Consider the following 15,000-nt stretch of genomic DNA (forward strand, 5'->3'; position numbering starts at 1 on the left):
CGAGGAACCTGGAGGGCGATAAATGATAAGGATGTTAAGCTTGAAAGGGCTAGTAACTGTGACAGCATGGAATTCAAAGGAGGCGATAGACAGATGGGTAAGGGAGAAAGAGAGAATGACCACTTGGGAGAGATGAGGATCCCCGGTGCCACCACCCCGCTGACCAGACGCTCTCGGGGTGTGCGAGAACACGTGGGCGGACGAAAGAGAGCAGTAGGAGTAGCAGTGTTGTCTGTGGTGATCCATGTTTCCGTCAGTGCCAAGAAGTCGAGGGACTGGAGGGAGGCATAGGCTGAGATGAACTCTGCCTTGTTGACCGCAGATTGGCAGTTCCAGAGGCTACCGGAGACCTGGAACTCCACGTGGGTCGTGCGCGCTGGGACCACCAGAGTAGGGTGGCCGCGGCCACGCGGTGTGGAAGCGTTTGTATGGTCTGTGCAGAGAGGAGAGAACAGGGATAAACAGACACATAGTTGACAGGCTACAGAAGAGGCTACGCTAATGCAAAGGAGATTGGAATGACAAGTGGACTACACGTCTCGAATGTTCAGAAAGTTAAGCTACGTAGCAAGAATCTTATTGACTAAAATGATTAAAATGATACAGTACTGCTGAAGTAGGCCAGCTGGCAGTGGGTGCGTTGTTGACACTAGACTAATCAAGTCGTTCCGTTGAGTGTAATAGTTTCTGATATTCGGGGGCTAGCTGGCTAGCTAGCAGTGTTGTTTACGTTACGTTGCGTTAAAAGAACGACAATAGCTGGCTAGCGAACCTAGAAAAATGCTCTAGACTACACAATTATCTTTGATACAAAGACGGCTATGTAGCTAGCTATGTAGCTAGCTACGATCAAACAAATCAAACCGTTGTACTGTAATGAAATGAAGTGAAAATGTGATACTACCCAACAGATGTCAAAGAAAAGCTCTCACACGCACACACAGCAAGGATGGAGTTAAAAAGTGCGGTGCTCAAAGACACAGAGAGCAGGCAACGGCATAAACATAATCTCTAGGCCGTGCCGAGTTCAACGAGATATCCCGCTTGACCGTAGCTCGCTCGGTCTAAGCGCAGCGACCGATAGAAAAGTAGGCCCAAAATGAAGCCTGCCCCACAACGTCATTTGCTTTTGGGTGACAGTGAGAGAACCGTTAGGGTGAGAAGCACAATTCGACCTCAGGTATGTTCCTAAGGTCCTTCCGATCTGTGCAAGCCTAACATTGACCGTGTGGCATTAACCCTTAATAGTTAAAAGAAGGTGTTTACTTCAAAGAGTTTGCATTGACTTCTCTCCCCATAGGAATACATTACATGTTAGTTTGCGCTCCAGCACCTGCAGAGGCTCGGTGCATCTCAACAATTGTGCTCTGTAGCCAGCGGCCGGTTAGCTCAGTTGGTTAGAGTGTATGATACGCTGCTCTCTGAAAGTAAGTAATGTCTTGCTTTTTCATCTGACATTTTGACATCAGTGTTACATTAAAGTTGCTTGTCATTGCTACATGACAGTAGGTTGTCGTAAGACAAGGCTGCATGAAGTGTGAACTGCAGCTTTCTTGGATCCACAAAAAAATGTGTTTTTGGGGAATGCGGGCATCGATCCCACTACCTATAGCATGCTAAGCAAACACAACACCAATTGATCAAATTCCCCAGCTGTTTGGAATTGCCACAAGGAGCAACCAAGAGTGTCCAGTCTTGTCAGGCTATGCTGTTGGTGGACTTGTTAGTTTGAGCTCCAGCACTTGCAGAGGATCGGTGCATCTCAACAATTGTGCTCTGTAGCCAGCGGCGGTTAGCTCAGTTGGTTAGAGTGTGTGATACGCTGCTCTCTGAAAGTAAGTAATGTCTTTCTTTTTCATCTGACATTGTGACATCAGTGTTACATGAGAGTTTCTTGTCATTGTTACATGACAGTTTCTTGTCATTGTTTACATGACAGTAGGTTGTCGTAAGACAAGGCTGCATGAAGTGTGAACTGGAGTTTTCTTGGATCCATATAACATTGTGCTTTTGGAGAATGTGGGCATCGATCCCACTACCTCACGCGTGCAAAGCATTTGAGCTAATTCCCCAGCCGTTTGGAATTTCCGCAAGAAGCAACCAAGAGGGTCCAGTCTTGTCAGGCTATGCTGTTGGTGGACTTGTTTGTTGACGTGCCAGCACTTGCAGAGGCTCGGTGCATTTCAACAATTGAGCAAAATAGCAAATGGCCGGTTAGCTCAGTTGGTTAGAGTGTGGTGCTAATAACGCCAAGGTCATGGGTTCGATCCCCATACTGGCTATTATGTACATTTTGAGTGTCAAAATTATGAGTCACATGCATGTGAATTGTCAAGGGTGCCACAGAATTATGTTGAGTGAATTGCCGGAATAGCTCAGTTGGGAGAGCGTTAGACTGAAGATCTAAAGGTCCCTGGTTCGATCCGGGTTTGCATCTGTATTTGTTCTTTCTTTATGCTCTGGCTTCAAGGAAACTTTCCATAGCTTTGTTTGTGGGCCTCAATGGTGTGTGCTACGCTGCTCCTCTGAAAGTAAGTAATGTCTTGCTTTTTCATCTGACATTTTGACATCAGTGTTACATTAAAGTTGCTTGTCATTGCTACATGACAGTAGGTTGTCGTAAGACAAGGCTGCATGAAGTGTGAACTGGAGTTTTCTTGCATCCATAAAACAATGTGCTTTTGGAGAATGTGGGCATCGTTCCCACTACCTCACGCGTGCAAAGCATTTGAGCTAATTCCCCAGCCGTTTGGAATTTCCGCAAGAAGCAACCAAGAGGGTCCAGTCTTGTCAGGCTATGCTGTTGTTGGACTTGTTTGTTGAAGTGCCAGCACTTGCAGAGGCTTGGTGCATTTCAACAATTGAGTAAAATAGCAAATGGCCGGTTAGCTCAGTTGGTTAGAGTGTGGTGCTAATAACGCCAAGGTCATGGGTTCGATCCCCATACTGGCTATTATGTACATTTAGATTGTCAAAATTATGAGTCACATGCATGTGAATTGTCAAGGGTGCCACGGAATTTTGTTGAGTGATTTGCCGTAATAGCTCAGTTGGGAGAGCGTTAGACTGAAGATCTAAAGGTCTCTGGTTCGATCCCGGGTTGCAGTATTTGTTCTTTCTTTATGCTCTGGCTTCAAGGAAACTTTCCACAGCTTTGTTTGTGGGCCTCAATGGTGTGTGCTACGCTGCTCCTCTGAAAGTAAGTAATGTCTTGCTTTTTCATCTGACATTTTGACATCAGTGTTACATTAAAGTTGCTTGTCATTGCTACATGACAGTAGGTTGTCGTAAGACAAGGCTGCATGAAGTGTGAACTGCAGCTTTCTTGGATCCATAAAAAATGTGTTTTTGGGAATGCGGGCATCGATCCCACTACCTATAGCATGCTAAGCAAACACAATACCAATTGATCAAATTCCCCAGCTGTTTGGAATTGCCACAAGGAGCAACCAAGAGTGTCCAGTCTTGTCAGGCTATGCTGTTGGTGGACTTGTTAGTTTGTGCTCCAGCACTTGCAGAGGCTCGGTGCATCTCAACAATTGTGCTCTGTAGCCAGCGGCCGGTTAGCTCAGTTGGTTAGAGTGTGTGATACGCTGCTCTCTGAAAGTAAGTAATGTCTTTCTTTTTCATCTGACATTGTGACATCAGTGTTTGAGAGTTTCTTGTCATTGTTACATGATAGTTTCTTGTCATTGTTTACATGACAGTAGGTTGTCGTAAGACAAGGCTGCATGAAGTGTGAACTGGAGTTTTCTTGGATCCATAAAACAATGTGCTTTTGGAGAATGTGGGCATCGATCCTTGTATACATGTTATTTGTTTCCTTTGTGATGCAGCACAGACTACCAGTAAATATACCACTTTATGGTTAAAGGAATTCCTGCCTCAGTCTCATACATTCCTCTGTCACCTGACACGTGACCACCTGTTCACCGACACTGTCAGTCATCCTACCTGTCCAGCAACCCACACAGATTCCACTAATCTTTCATAAGTAATTTCTTGCTTTTTCATCTGACATTTTGACATCAGTGTTACATTAAAGTTGCTTGTCATTGCTACATGACAGTAGGTTGTCGTAAGACAAGGCTGCATGAAGTGTGAACTGCAGCTTTCTTGGATCCACAAAAAAATGTGTTTTTGGGGAATCGGGCATCGATCCCACTACCTATAGCATGCTAAGCAAACACAATACCAATTGATCAAATTCCCCAGCTGTTTGGAATTGCCACAAGGAGCAACCAAGAGTGTCCAGTCTTGTCAGGCTATGCTGTTGGTGGACTTGTTAGTTTGCGCTCCAGCACTTGCAGAGGCTCGGTGCATCTCAACAATTGTGCTCTGTAGCCAGCGGCCGGTTAGCTCAGTTTGTTAGAGTGTGTGATACGCTGCTCTCTGAAAGTAAGTAATGTCTTTCTTTTTCATCTGACATTGTGACATCAGTGTTACATGAGAGTTTCTTGTCATTGTTACATGATAGTTTCTTGTCATTGTTTACATGACGTAGGTTGTCGTAAGACAAGGCTGCATGAAGTGTGAACTGGAGTTTTCTTGGATCCATAAAACAAAGTGCTTTTGGAGAATGTGGTCATCGATCCCACTACCTCACGCGTGCAAAGCATTTGAGCTAATTCCCCAGCCGTTTGGAATTTCCGCAAGAAGCAACCAAGAGGGTCCAGTCTTGTCAGGCTATGCTGTTGGTGGACTTGTTTGTTGACGTGCCAGCACTTGCAGAGGCTCGGTGCATTTCAACAATTGAGCAAAATAGCAAATGGCCGGTTAGCTCAGTTGGTTAGAGTGTGGTGCTAATAACGCCAAGGTCATGGGTTCGATCCCCATACTGGCTATTATGTACATTTTGAGTGTCAAAATTATGAGTCACATGCATGTGAATTGTCAAGGGTGCCACAGAATTATGTTGAGTGAATTGCCGGAATAGCTCAGTTGGGAGAGCGTTAGACTGAAAATCTAAAGGTCCCTGGTTCGATCCCGGGTTTCGGCATCTGTATTTGTTCTTTCTTTATGCTCTGGCTTCAAGGAAACTTTCCACAGCTTTGTTTGTGGGCCTCAATGGTGTGTGCTACGCTGCTCCTCTGAAAGTAAGTAATTTCTTGCTTTTTCATCTGACATTTTGACATCAGTGTTACATTAAAGTTGCTTGTCATTGCTACATGACAGTAGGTTGTCGTAAGACAAGGCTGCATGAAGTGTGAACTGCAGCTTTCTTGGATCCACAAAAAAATGTGTTTTTGGGGAATGCGGGCATCGATCCCACTACCTATAGCATGCTAAGCAAACACAATACCAATTGATCAAATTCCCCAGCTGTTTGGAATTGCCACAAGGAGCAACCAAGAGTGTCCAGTCTTGTCAGGCTATGCTGTTGGTGGACTTGTTAGTTTGCGCTCCAGCACTTGCAGAGGCTCGGTGCATCTCAACAATTGTGCTCTGTAGCCAGCGGCCGGTTAGCTCAGTTGGTTAGAGTGTGTGATACGCTGCTCTCTGAAAGTAAGTAATGTCTTTCTTTTTCATCTGACATTGTGACATCAGTGTTACATGAGAGTTTCTTGTCATTGTTACATGATAGTTTCTTGTCATTGTTTACATGACGTAGGTTGTCGTAAGACAAGGCTGCATGAAGTGTGAACTGGAGTTTTCTTGGATCCATAAAACAAAGTGCTTTTGGAGAATGTGGTCATCGATCCCACTACCTCACGCGTGCAAAGCATTTGAGCTAATTCCCCAGCCGTTTGGAATTTCCGCAAGAAGCAACCAAGAGGGTCCAGTCTTGTCAGTCTATGCTGTTGGTGGACTTGTTTGTTGACGTGCCAGCACTTGCAGAGGCTCGGTGCATTTCAACAATTGAGCAAAATAGCAAATGGCCGTTTAGCTCAGTTGGTTAGAGTGTGGTGCTAATAATGCCAAGGTCATGGGTTCGATCCCCATACTGGCTATTATGTACATTTTGAGTGTCAAAATTATGAGTCACATGCATGTGAATTCTCAAGGGTGCCACAGAATTATGTTGAGTGAATTGCAGGAATAGCTCAGTTGGGAGAGCGTTAGACTGAAAATCTAAAGGTCCCTGGTTCGATCCTGGGTTTCGGCATCTGTATTTGTTCTTTCTTTATGCTCTGGCTTCAAGGAAACTTTCCACAGCTTTGTTTGTGGGCCTCAATGGTGTGTGCTACGCTGCTCCTCTGAAAGTAAGTAATGTCTTGCTTTTTCATCTGACATTTTGACATCAGTGTTACATTAAAGTTGCTTGTCATTGCTACATGACAGTAGGTTGTCGTAAGACAAGGCTGCATGAAGTGTGAACTGGAGTTTTCTTGCATCCATAAAACAATGTGCTTTTGGAGAAAGGAGGTGTAGCTCAGTGGTAGAGCGCATGCTTTGCATGTATGAGATCCTAGGTTCAATCCCCAGCTTCTCCATGTTTTTTTGCAAAGACCCAACTTCTACTTTCCAATATGTTGAAATTCTAAGCAGGAAACAGAGATGTGCTAAATAATTTGGTCTTTTAATCTGAAGAACAGGCATTCAATCCCTGTTAGTACATTTATAGAACAGAAGTGGCATGGTTGCCAACTTTTATGGCATCATTTTCAAAAACTGAAGTTCATGTTTTCGATCCCTGTCCGTACCTGTTTTAAGAATTGCTGCTATCATTTCATTGTAGTTTCAATGGAGTGGTGTATATATAAAGTACAGTGTATTGATATTGCGTTTTATCTGCAAATTAAATGGGATGGAAGCTCAGAGGGGAGTGCATGCTATATATGTATGAGGTCCTTTCTCCACTGAGTTTGTGTGCCAAATTCACATTTGCACAACTACTATTTTCCAGAATGTTGATATATATATATATATATATATTGCAGTATAGGGTGGCATGTTGGCCAAGTGGTAAGGTGACGGTCTCGTAAATCAAAGACCATGGGTTCAAATCCCATCCGTGCCTTTATAGAAAAGGCTTCAAATTCCATGGAAATTTACATTAATTGGAGTACTTTGTAGAAGAATCATGTTGTATCAATATTTGAACACAACTATTATATTAAGGGGAAGTAGAGCCAGTTGGCCCCGAACAAGATGGCGTCTAGGCCTCAACTGTTTTTGAGTTATGGCCATTTATCTGGGATTAGGTCCAAAATGAAAATAGAGAAATTATTTTTCCACTTCGTCAAAGTCAAGGAGCCTCCGGTGTCAATAAAAAAAGAACCAGCCATTTATCTATCGTCATTTAAGAGAAATCGTACAACGACAGATTGGTGATGTTCATGGATAGGTGTTTTTTTTCCAACGGTTACAGATCCAGTTGCAGGGTGTTCTTACGAATCTTTTTAAAGTGAGCTGCGGAGCTCTGCGAGATTTCTGTGATTTTCTATGATTTTCTGAAATAACACACACTCACTAAACCCTCCGTAAATAACTCAGTTCTTAACGTAAAGACTTAAAACTCAGAATTCTGTAAAAGCATACCCCAATCAGGATATGAGTTTATTTATAGCTTCCTGTGCCAACCGGAAGTGCCTTAAATGGTGTCACAGTGGCAGTTTCCAAGGGTTAAAAGGTCAGATCTTTTCAAAACTTCATATGTGTGATTAAGCAACCCCCATAAACTGTAAGTCAGTCATTTCTCCCAACAGATGTCAAAGAAAAGCTCTCTCTCACACACACACACACAGAAACACACACACAGCAAGGATGGAGTGACAAAGTGCGGTGCTTAAAGACACACAAAGCCTACAATGGCATTTACATATTCTCTAGGCCGTGCCGAGTTCAACAAGATGCCCCGCTTGACCGTAGCTCGCTCGGTCTAAGCACAGCGACCATTAGAAAAGTAGGCCCAAAATGAAGGCTGGCCCTCAATGTCATTTGCTTTTGGGTGACAGTGAGAGAACCGTTCAGGTGAGAAGCACAAATCGACCTCAGGAACGTACCGGAGGTCCTCCCGATCCGTGCAAGCCTAACCTTGACCGTGTGTCATTAACCCATACCAGTTAAAAGAAGGTGTTTACATCAAACAGTTTGCATTGACTTCTCTCCCCATAGGAATACATTGCCTGCACCTCTAAATTCAACCTGAACCCTATGCGGGTTATGAATGCCTTATGAACCTGTCGTCTATGACAGTCCATCAGACCACTATGAGGTCTACCTGTGTCGATTCTAAGCTTCCTGGAGCAACCGGAAGTGGTTAAATTGACCCAAAAGGTGTTTTGATGTACATAACCTTCAAAGGTGAAAATGACTACATTCAACGCTTTGTAGATCGTAGATCAGTCCATTCTTAACTTAAAGACTTACAACTCAGGATTCTGTAAGTGGCTATGTGAATCAAGACATGTGTTTACTTATAGCTTCCTGTGCCAACCGGAAGTGCCTGTTATTGGGTCACACTGTCTGTTTTGAAGGGTTAAAAAAGTCACATCCTTCCTAAACTTCATATGTGTGACTAGGTAACCCTCATGAACTGTAAATCAGTCATTTCTCCCAACATTTACATACATTTACATTTAAGTCATTTAGCAGACGCTCTTATCCAGAGCGACTTACAAATTGGTGCATTCACCTTATGACATCCAGTGGAACAGTCACTTTACAATAGTGCATCTAAAACTTAAGGGGGGGTGAGAGGGATTACTTATCCTATCCTAGGTATTCCTTAAAGAGGTGGAGTTTCAGGTGTCTCCGGAAGGTGGTGATTGACTCCGCAGTCCTGGCGTCGTGAGGGAGTTTGTTCCACCATTGGGGGCCAGGGCAGCGAACAGTTTTGACTGGGCTGAGCGGGAGCTGTACTTCCTCAGTGGTAGGGAGGCGAGCAGGCCAGGGGTGGATGAACGCAGTGCCCTTGTTTGGGTGTAGGGCCTGATCAGAGCCTGGAGGTACTGAGGTGCCGTTCCCCTCACAGCTCCGTAGGCAAACACCATGGTATGGTAGCGGATGCGAGCTTCAACTGGAAGCCAGTGGAGAGAACGGAGGAGCGGGGTGACGTGAGAGAACTTGGGAAGGTTGAACACCAGACGGGCTGCGGCGTTCTGGATGAGTTGAAGGGGTTTAATGGCACAGGCAGGGAGCCCAGCCAACAGCGAGTTGCAGTAATCCAGACGGGAGATGACAAGTGCCTGGATTAGGACCTGCGCCGCTTCCTGTGTGAGGCAGGGTCGTACTCTGCGGATGTTGTAGAGCATGAACCTACAGGAACGGGCCACCGCCTTGATGTTGGTTGAGAACGACAGGGTGTTGTCAGGATCACGCCAAGGTTCTTGGCGCTCTGGGAGGAGGACACAATGGAGTTGTCAACCGTGATGGCGAGATCATGGAACGGACAGTCCTTCCCCGGGAGGAAGAGCAGCTCCGTCTTGCCGAGGTTCAGCTTGAGGTGGTGATCCGTCATCCACACTGATATGTCTGCCAGACATGCAGAGATGCGATTCGCCACCTGGTCATCAGAAGGGGGAAAGGAGAAGATTAATTGTGTGTCGTCTGCATAGCAATGATAAGAGAGACCATGTGAGGTTATGACAGAGCCAAGTGACTTGGTGTATAGCGAGAATAGGAGAGGGCCAAGAACAGAGCCCTGGGGGACACCAGTGGTGAGAGCGCGTGGTGAGGAGACAGATTCTCGCCACGCCACCTGGTAGGAGCGACCTGTCAGGTAGGACGCAATCCAAGCGTGGGCCGCGCCAGAGATGCCCAACTCGGAGAGGGTGGAGAGGAGGATCTGATGGTTCACAGTATCGAAGGCAGCCGATAGATCTAGAAGGATGAGAGCAGAGGAGAGAGAGTTAGCTTTAGCAGTGCGGAGCGCCTCCGTGATACAGAGGAGAGCAGTCTCAGTTGAATGACTAGTCTTGAAACCTGACTGATTTGGATCAAGAAGGTCATTCAGAGAGAGATAGCGGGAGAGCTGGCCAAGGACGGCACGTTCAAGAGTTTTGGAGAGAAAAGAAAGAAGGGATACTGGTCTGTAATTGTTGACAACGGAGGGATCGAGTGTAGGTTTTTTCAGAAGGGGTGCAACTCTCGCTCTCTTGAAGACGGAAGGGACGTAGCCAGCGGTCAGGGATGAGTTGATGAGCGAGGTGAGGTAAGGGAGAAGGTCTCCGGAAATGGTCTGGAGAAGAGAGGAGGGGATAGGGTCAAGCGGGCAGGTTGTTGGGCGGCCGGCCGTCACAAGACGCGAGATTTCATCTGGAGAGAGAGGGGAGAAAGAGGTCAGAGCACAGGGTAGGGCAGTGTGAGCAGAATCAGCGGTGTCGTTTGACTTAGCAAACGAGGATCGGATGTCGTCGACCTTCTTTTCAAAATGGTTGACGAAGTCATCTGCAGAGAGGGACGAGGGGGGGGGGGGATTCAGGAGGGAGGAGAAGGTGGCAAAGAGCTTCCTAGGGTTAGAGGCAGATGCTTGGAATTTAGCGTGGTAGAAAGTGGCTTTAGCAGCAGAGACAGAGGAGGAAAATGTAGAGAGGAGGGAGTGAAAGGATGCCAGGTCCGCAGGGAGGCGAGTTTTCCTCCATTTCCGCTCGGCTGCCCGGAGCCCTGTTCTGTGAGCTCGCAATGAGTCATCGAGCCACGGAGCGGGAGGGGAGGACCGAGCCGGCCTGGAGGATAGGGGACATAGAGAGTCAAGGGATGCAGAGAGGGAGGAGAGGAGGGTTGAGGAGGCAGAATCAGGAGATAGGTGGGAGAAGGTTTGAGCGGAGGGAAGAGATGATAGGATGGAAGAGGAGAGAGTAGCGGGGGAGAGAGAGCGAAGGTTGGGACGGCGCGATACCATCCAGTAGGGGCAGTGTGGGAGGTGTTGGATGAGAGCGAGAGGGAAAAGGATACAAGGTAGTGGTCGGAGACTTGGAGGGGAGTTGCAATGAGGTTAGTGGAAGAACAGCATCTAGTAAAGATGAGGTCGAGCGTATTGCCTGCCTTGTGAGTAGGGGGGAAGGTGAGAGGGTGAGGTCAAAAGAGGAGAGGAGTGGAAAGAAGGAGGCAGAGAGGAAAGAGTCAAAGGTAGACGTGGGGAGGTTAAAGTCGCCCAGAACTGTGAGAGGTGAGCCGTCCTCAGGAAAGGAGCTTATCAAGGCATCAAGCTCATTGATGAACTCTCCGAGGGAACCTGGAGGGCGATAAATGATAAGGATGTTAAGCTTGAAAGGGCTAGTAACTGTGACAGCATGGAATTCAAAGGAGGCGATAGACAGATGGGTAAGGGGAGAAAGAGAGAATGACCACTTGGGAGAGATGAGGATCCCGGTGCCACCACCCCGCTGACCAGACGCTCTCGGGGTGTGCGAGAACACGTGGGCGGACGAAGAGAGAGCAGTAGGAGTAGCAGTGTTGTCTGTGGTGATCCATGTTTCCGTCAGTGCCAAGAAGTCGAGGGACTGGAGGGAGGCATAGGCTGAGATGAACTCTGCCTTGTTGACCGCAGATTGGCAGTTCCAGAGGCTACCGGAGACCTGGAACTCCACGTGGGTCGTGCGCGCTGGGACCACCAGAGTAGGGTGGCCGCGGCCACGCGGTGTGGAGCGTTTGTATGGTCTGTGCAGAGAGGAGAGAACAGGGATAAACAGACACATAGTTGACAGGCTACAGAAGAGGCTACGCTAATGCAAAGGAGATTGGAATGACAAGTGGACTACACGTCTCGAATGTTCAGAAAGTTAAGCTACGTAGCAAGAATCTTATTGACTAAAATGATTAAAATGATACAGTACTGCTGAAGTAGGCCAGCTGGCAGTGGGTGCGTTGTTGACACTAGACTAATCAAGTCGTTCCGTTGAGTGTAATAGTTTCTGCTATTCGGGGGCTAGCTGGCTAGCTAGCAGTGTTGTTTACGTTACGTTAAAAGAACGACAATAGCTGGCTAGCGAACCTAGAAAATCGCTCTAGACTACACAATTATCTTTGATACAAAGACGGCTATGTAGCTAGCTATGTAGCTAGCTACGATCAAACAAATCAAACCGTTGTACTGTAATGAAATGAAGTGAAAATGTGATACTACCCAACAGATGTCAAAGAAAAGCTCTCACACGCACACACAGCAAGGATGGAGTTAAAAAGTGCGGTGCTCAAAGACACAGAGAGCAGGCAACGGCATAAACATAATCTCTAGGCCGTGCCGAGTTCAACGAGATATCCCGCTTGACCGTAGCTCGCTCGGTCTAAGCGCAGCGACCATTAGAAAAGTAGGCCCAAAATGAAGCCTGCCCCACAACGTCATTTGCTTTTGGGTGACAGTGAGAGAACCGTTAGGGTGAGAAGCACAATTCGACCTCAGGTATGTTCCTAAGGTCCTTCCGATCTGTGCAAGCCTAACATTGACCGTGTGGCATTAACCCTTAATAGTTAAAAGAAGGTGTTTACTTCAAAGAGTTTGCATTGACTTCTCTCCCCATAGGAATACATTACATGTTAGTTTGCGCTCCAGCACCTGCAGAGGCTCGGTGCATCTCAACAATTGTGCTCTGTAGCCAGCGGCCGGTTAGCTCAGTTGGTTAGAGTGTATGATACGCTGCTCTCTGAAAGTAAGTAATGTCTTGCTTTTTCATCTGACATTTTGACATCAGTGTTACATTAAAGTTGCTTGTCATTGCTACATGACAGTAGGTTGTCGTAAGACAAGGCTGCATGAAGGTGAACTGCAGCTTTCTTGGATCCACAAAAAAATGTGTTTTTGGGGAATGCGGGCATCGATCCCACTACCTATAGCATGCTAAGCAAAAACAATACCAATTGATCAAATTCCCCAGCTGTTTGGAATTGCCACAAGGAGCAACCAAGAGTGTCCAGTCTTGTCAGGCTATGCTGTTGGTGGACTTGTTAGTTTGCGCTCCAGCACTTGCAGAGGCTCGGTGCATCTCAACAATTGTGCTCTGTAGCCAGCGGCCGGTTAGCTCAGTTGGTTAGAGTGTGTGATACGCTGCTCTCTGAAAGTAAGTAATGTCTTTCTTTTTCATCTGACATTGTGACATCAGTGTTACATGAGAGTTTCTTGTCATTGTTACATGACAGTTTCTTGTCATTGTTTACATGACAGTAGGTTGTCGTAAGACAAGGCTGCATGAAGTGTGAACTGGAGTTTTCTTGGATCCATATAACATTGTGCTTTTGGAGAATGTGGGCATCGATCCCACTACCTCACGCTTGCAAAGCATTTGAGCTAATTCCCCAGCCGTTTGGAATTTCCGCAAGAAGCAACCAAGAGGGTCCAGTCTTGTCAGGCTATGCTGTTGGTGGACTTGTTTGTTGACGTGCCAGCACTTGCAGAGGCTCGGTGCATTTCAACAATTGAGCAAAATAGCAAATGGCCGGTTAGCTCAGTTGGTTAGAGTGTGGTGCTAATAACGCCAAGGTCATGGGTTCGATCCCCATACTGGCTATTATGTACATTTTGAGTGTCAAAATTATGAGTCACATGCATGTGAATTGTCAAGGGTGCCACAGAATTATGTTGAGTGAATTGCCGGAATAGCTAAGTTGGGAGAGCGTTAGACTGAAGATCTAAAGGTCCCTGGTTCGATCCCGGGTTTCGGCATCTGTATTTGTTCTTTCTTTATGCTCTGGCTTCAAGGAAACTTTCCATAGCTTTGTTTGTGGGCCTCAATGGTGTGTGCTACGCTGCTCCTCTGAAAGTAAGTAATGTCTTGCTTTTTCATCTGACATTTTGACATCAGTGTTACATTAAAGTTGCTTGTCATTGCTACATGACAGTAGGTTGTCGTAAGACAAGGCTGCATGAAGTGTGAACTGCAGCTTTCTTGGATCCACAAAAAAATGTGTTTTTGGGGAATGCGGGCATCGATCCCACTACCTATAGCATGCTAAACAAACACAATACCAATTGATCAAATTCCCCAGCTGTTTGGAATTGCCACAAGGAGCAACCAAGAGTGTCCAGTCTTGTCAGGCTATGCTGTTGGTGGACTTGTTAGTTTGTGCTCCAGCACTTGCAGAGGATCGGTGCATCTCAACAATTGTGCTCTGTAGCCAGCGCCCGGTTAGCTCAGTTGGTTAGAGTGTGTGATACGCTGCTCTCTGAAAGTAAGTAATGTCTTTCTTTTTCATCTGACATTGTGACATCAGTGTTACATGAGAGTTTCTTGTCATTGTTACATGACAGTTTCTTGTCATTGTTTACATGACAGTAGGTTGTCGTAAGACAAGGCTGCATGAAGTGTGAACTGGAGTTTTCTTGGATCCATATAACATTGTGCTTTTGGAGAATGTGGGCATCGATCCCACTACCTCACGCGTGCAAAGCATTTGAGCTAATTCCCCAGCCGTTTGGAATTTCCGCAAGAAGCAACCAAGAGGGTCCAGTCTTGTCAGGCTATGCTGTTGGTGGACTTGTTTGTTGACGTGCCAGCACTTGCAGAGGCTCGGTGCATTTCAACAATTGAGCAAAATAGCAAATGGCCGGTTAGCTCAGTTGGTTAGAGTGTGGTGCTAATAACGCTAAGGTCATGGGTTCGATCCCCATACTGGCTATTATGTACATTTTGAGTGTCAAAATTATGAGTCACATGCATGTGAATTGTCAAGGGTGCCACAGAATTATGTTGAGTGAATTGCCGGAATAGCTCAGTTGGGAGAGCGTTAGACTGAAGATCTAAAGGTCCCTGGTTCTATCCCGGGTTTCGGCATCTGTATTTGTTCTTTCTTTATGCTCTGGCTTCAAGGAAACTTTCCATAGCTTTGTTTGTGGGCCTCAATGGTGTGTGCTACGCTGCTCCTCTGAAAGTAAGTAATGTCTTGCTTTTTCATCTGACATTTTGACATCAGTGTTACATTAAAGTTGCTTGTCATTGCTACATGACAGTAGGTTGTCGTAAGACAAGGCTGCATGAAGTGTGAACTGCAGCTTTCTTGGATCCACAAAAAAATGTGTTTTTGGGGAATGCGGGCATCGATCCCACTACCTATAGCATGCTAAGCAAACACAATACCAATTGATCAAATTCCCCAGCTGTTTGGAATTGCCACAAGGAGCAA

At 46.1% G+C, this 15,000-nt stretch overlaps 12 non-coding genes across 12 annotated transcripts; all 12 read left to right on the top strand.

Moving 5' to 3' along the window:
- The first annotated feature begins 2,208 nt into the window (after window positions 1–2,208).
- Window positions 2,209–2,282, top strand: trnai-aau. Its single transcript has one exon. It is a non-coding gene; the product is annotated as a tRNA-Ile (tRNA).
- A 597-nt stretch (window positions 2,283–2,879) lies between these two features.
- trnai-aau lies at window positions 2,880–2,953 on the top strand. Its single transcript has one exon. It is a non-coding gene; the product is annotated as a tRNA-Ile (tRNA).
- An 82-nt stretch (window positions 2,954–3,035) lies between these two features.
- Window positions 3,036–3,108, top strand: trnaf-gaa. Its single transcript has one exon. It is a non-coding gene; the product is annotated as a tRNA-Phe (tRNA).
- Window positions 3,109–4,770: 1,662 nt separating this feature from the next.
- On the top strand, window positions 4,771–4,844 carry trnai-aau. Its single transcript has one exon. It is a non-coding gene; the product is annotated as a tRNA-Ile (tRNA).
- Window positions 4,845–4,926: 82 nt separating this feature from the next.
- Window positions 4,927–4,999, top strand: trnaf-gaa. The gene has a single exon. It is a non-coding gene; the product is annotated as a tRNA-Phe (tRNA).
- Window positions 5,000–5,877: 878 nt separating this feature from the next.
- trnai-aau lies at window positions 5,878–5,951 on the top strand. The gene has a single exon. It is a non-coding gene; the product is annotated as a tRNA-Ile (tRNA).
- An 82-nt stretch (window positions 5,952–6,033) lies between these two features.
- trnaf-gaa lies at window positions 6,034–6,106 on the top strand. Its single transcript has one exon. It is a non-coding gene; the product is annotated as a tRNA-Phe (tRNA).
- Window positions 6,107–6,362: 256 nt separating this feature from the next.
- On the top strand, window positions 6,363–6,434 carry trnaa-ugc. The gene has a single exon. It is a non-coding gene; the product is annotated as a tRNA-Ala (tRNA).
- A 6,880-nt stretch (window positions 6,435–13,314) lies between these two features.
- On the top strand, window positions 13,315–13,388 carry trnai-aau. Its single transcript has one exon. It is a non-coding gene; the product is annotated as a tRNA-Ile (tRNA).
- An 82-nt stretch (window positions 13,389–13,470) lies between these two features.
- On the top strand, window positions 13,471–13,543 carry trnaf-gaa. Its single transcript has one exon. It is a non-coding gene; the product is annotated as a tRNA-Phe (tRNA).
- Window positions 13,544–14,422: 879 nt separating this feature from the next.
- trnai-aau lies at window positions 14,423–14,496 on the top strand. Its single transcript has one exon. It is a non-coding gene; the product is annotated as a tRNA-Ile (tRNA).
- Window positions 14,497–14,578: 82 nt separating this feature from the next.
- On the top strand, window positions 14,579–14,651 carry trnaf-gaa. Its single transcript has one exon. It is a non-coding gene; the product is annotated as a tRNA-Phe (tRNA).
- Window positions 14,652–15,000: the final 349 nt, after the last annotated feature.

Source organism: Oncorhynchus gorbuscha, unplaced genomic scaffold, assembly GCF_021184085.1.
Source record: "Oncorhynchus gorbuscha isolate QuinsamMale2020 ecotype Even-year unplaced genomic scaffold, OgorEven_v1.0 Un_scaffold_4870, whole genome shotgun sequence".
NCBI classification, from domain to species: Eukaryota; Metazoa; Chordata; class Actinopteri; order Salmoniformes; family Salmonidae; genus Oncorhynchus; species Oncorhynchus gorbuscha.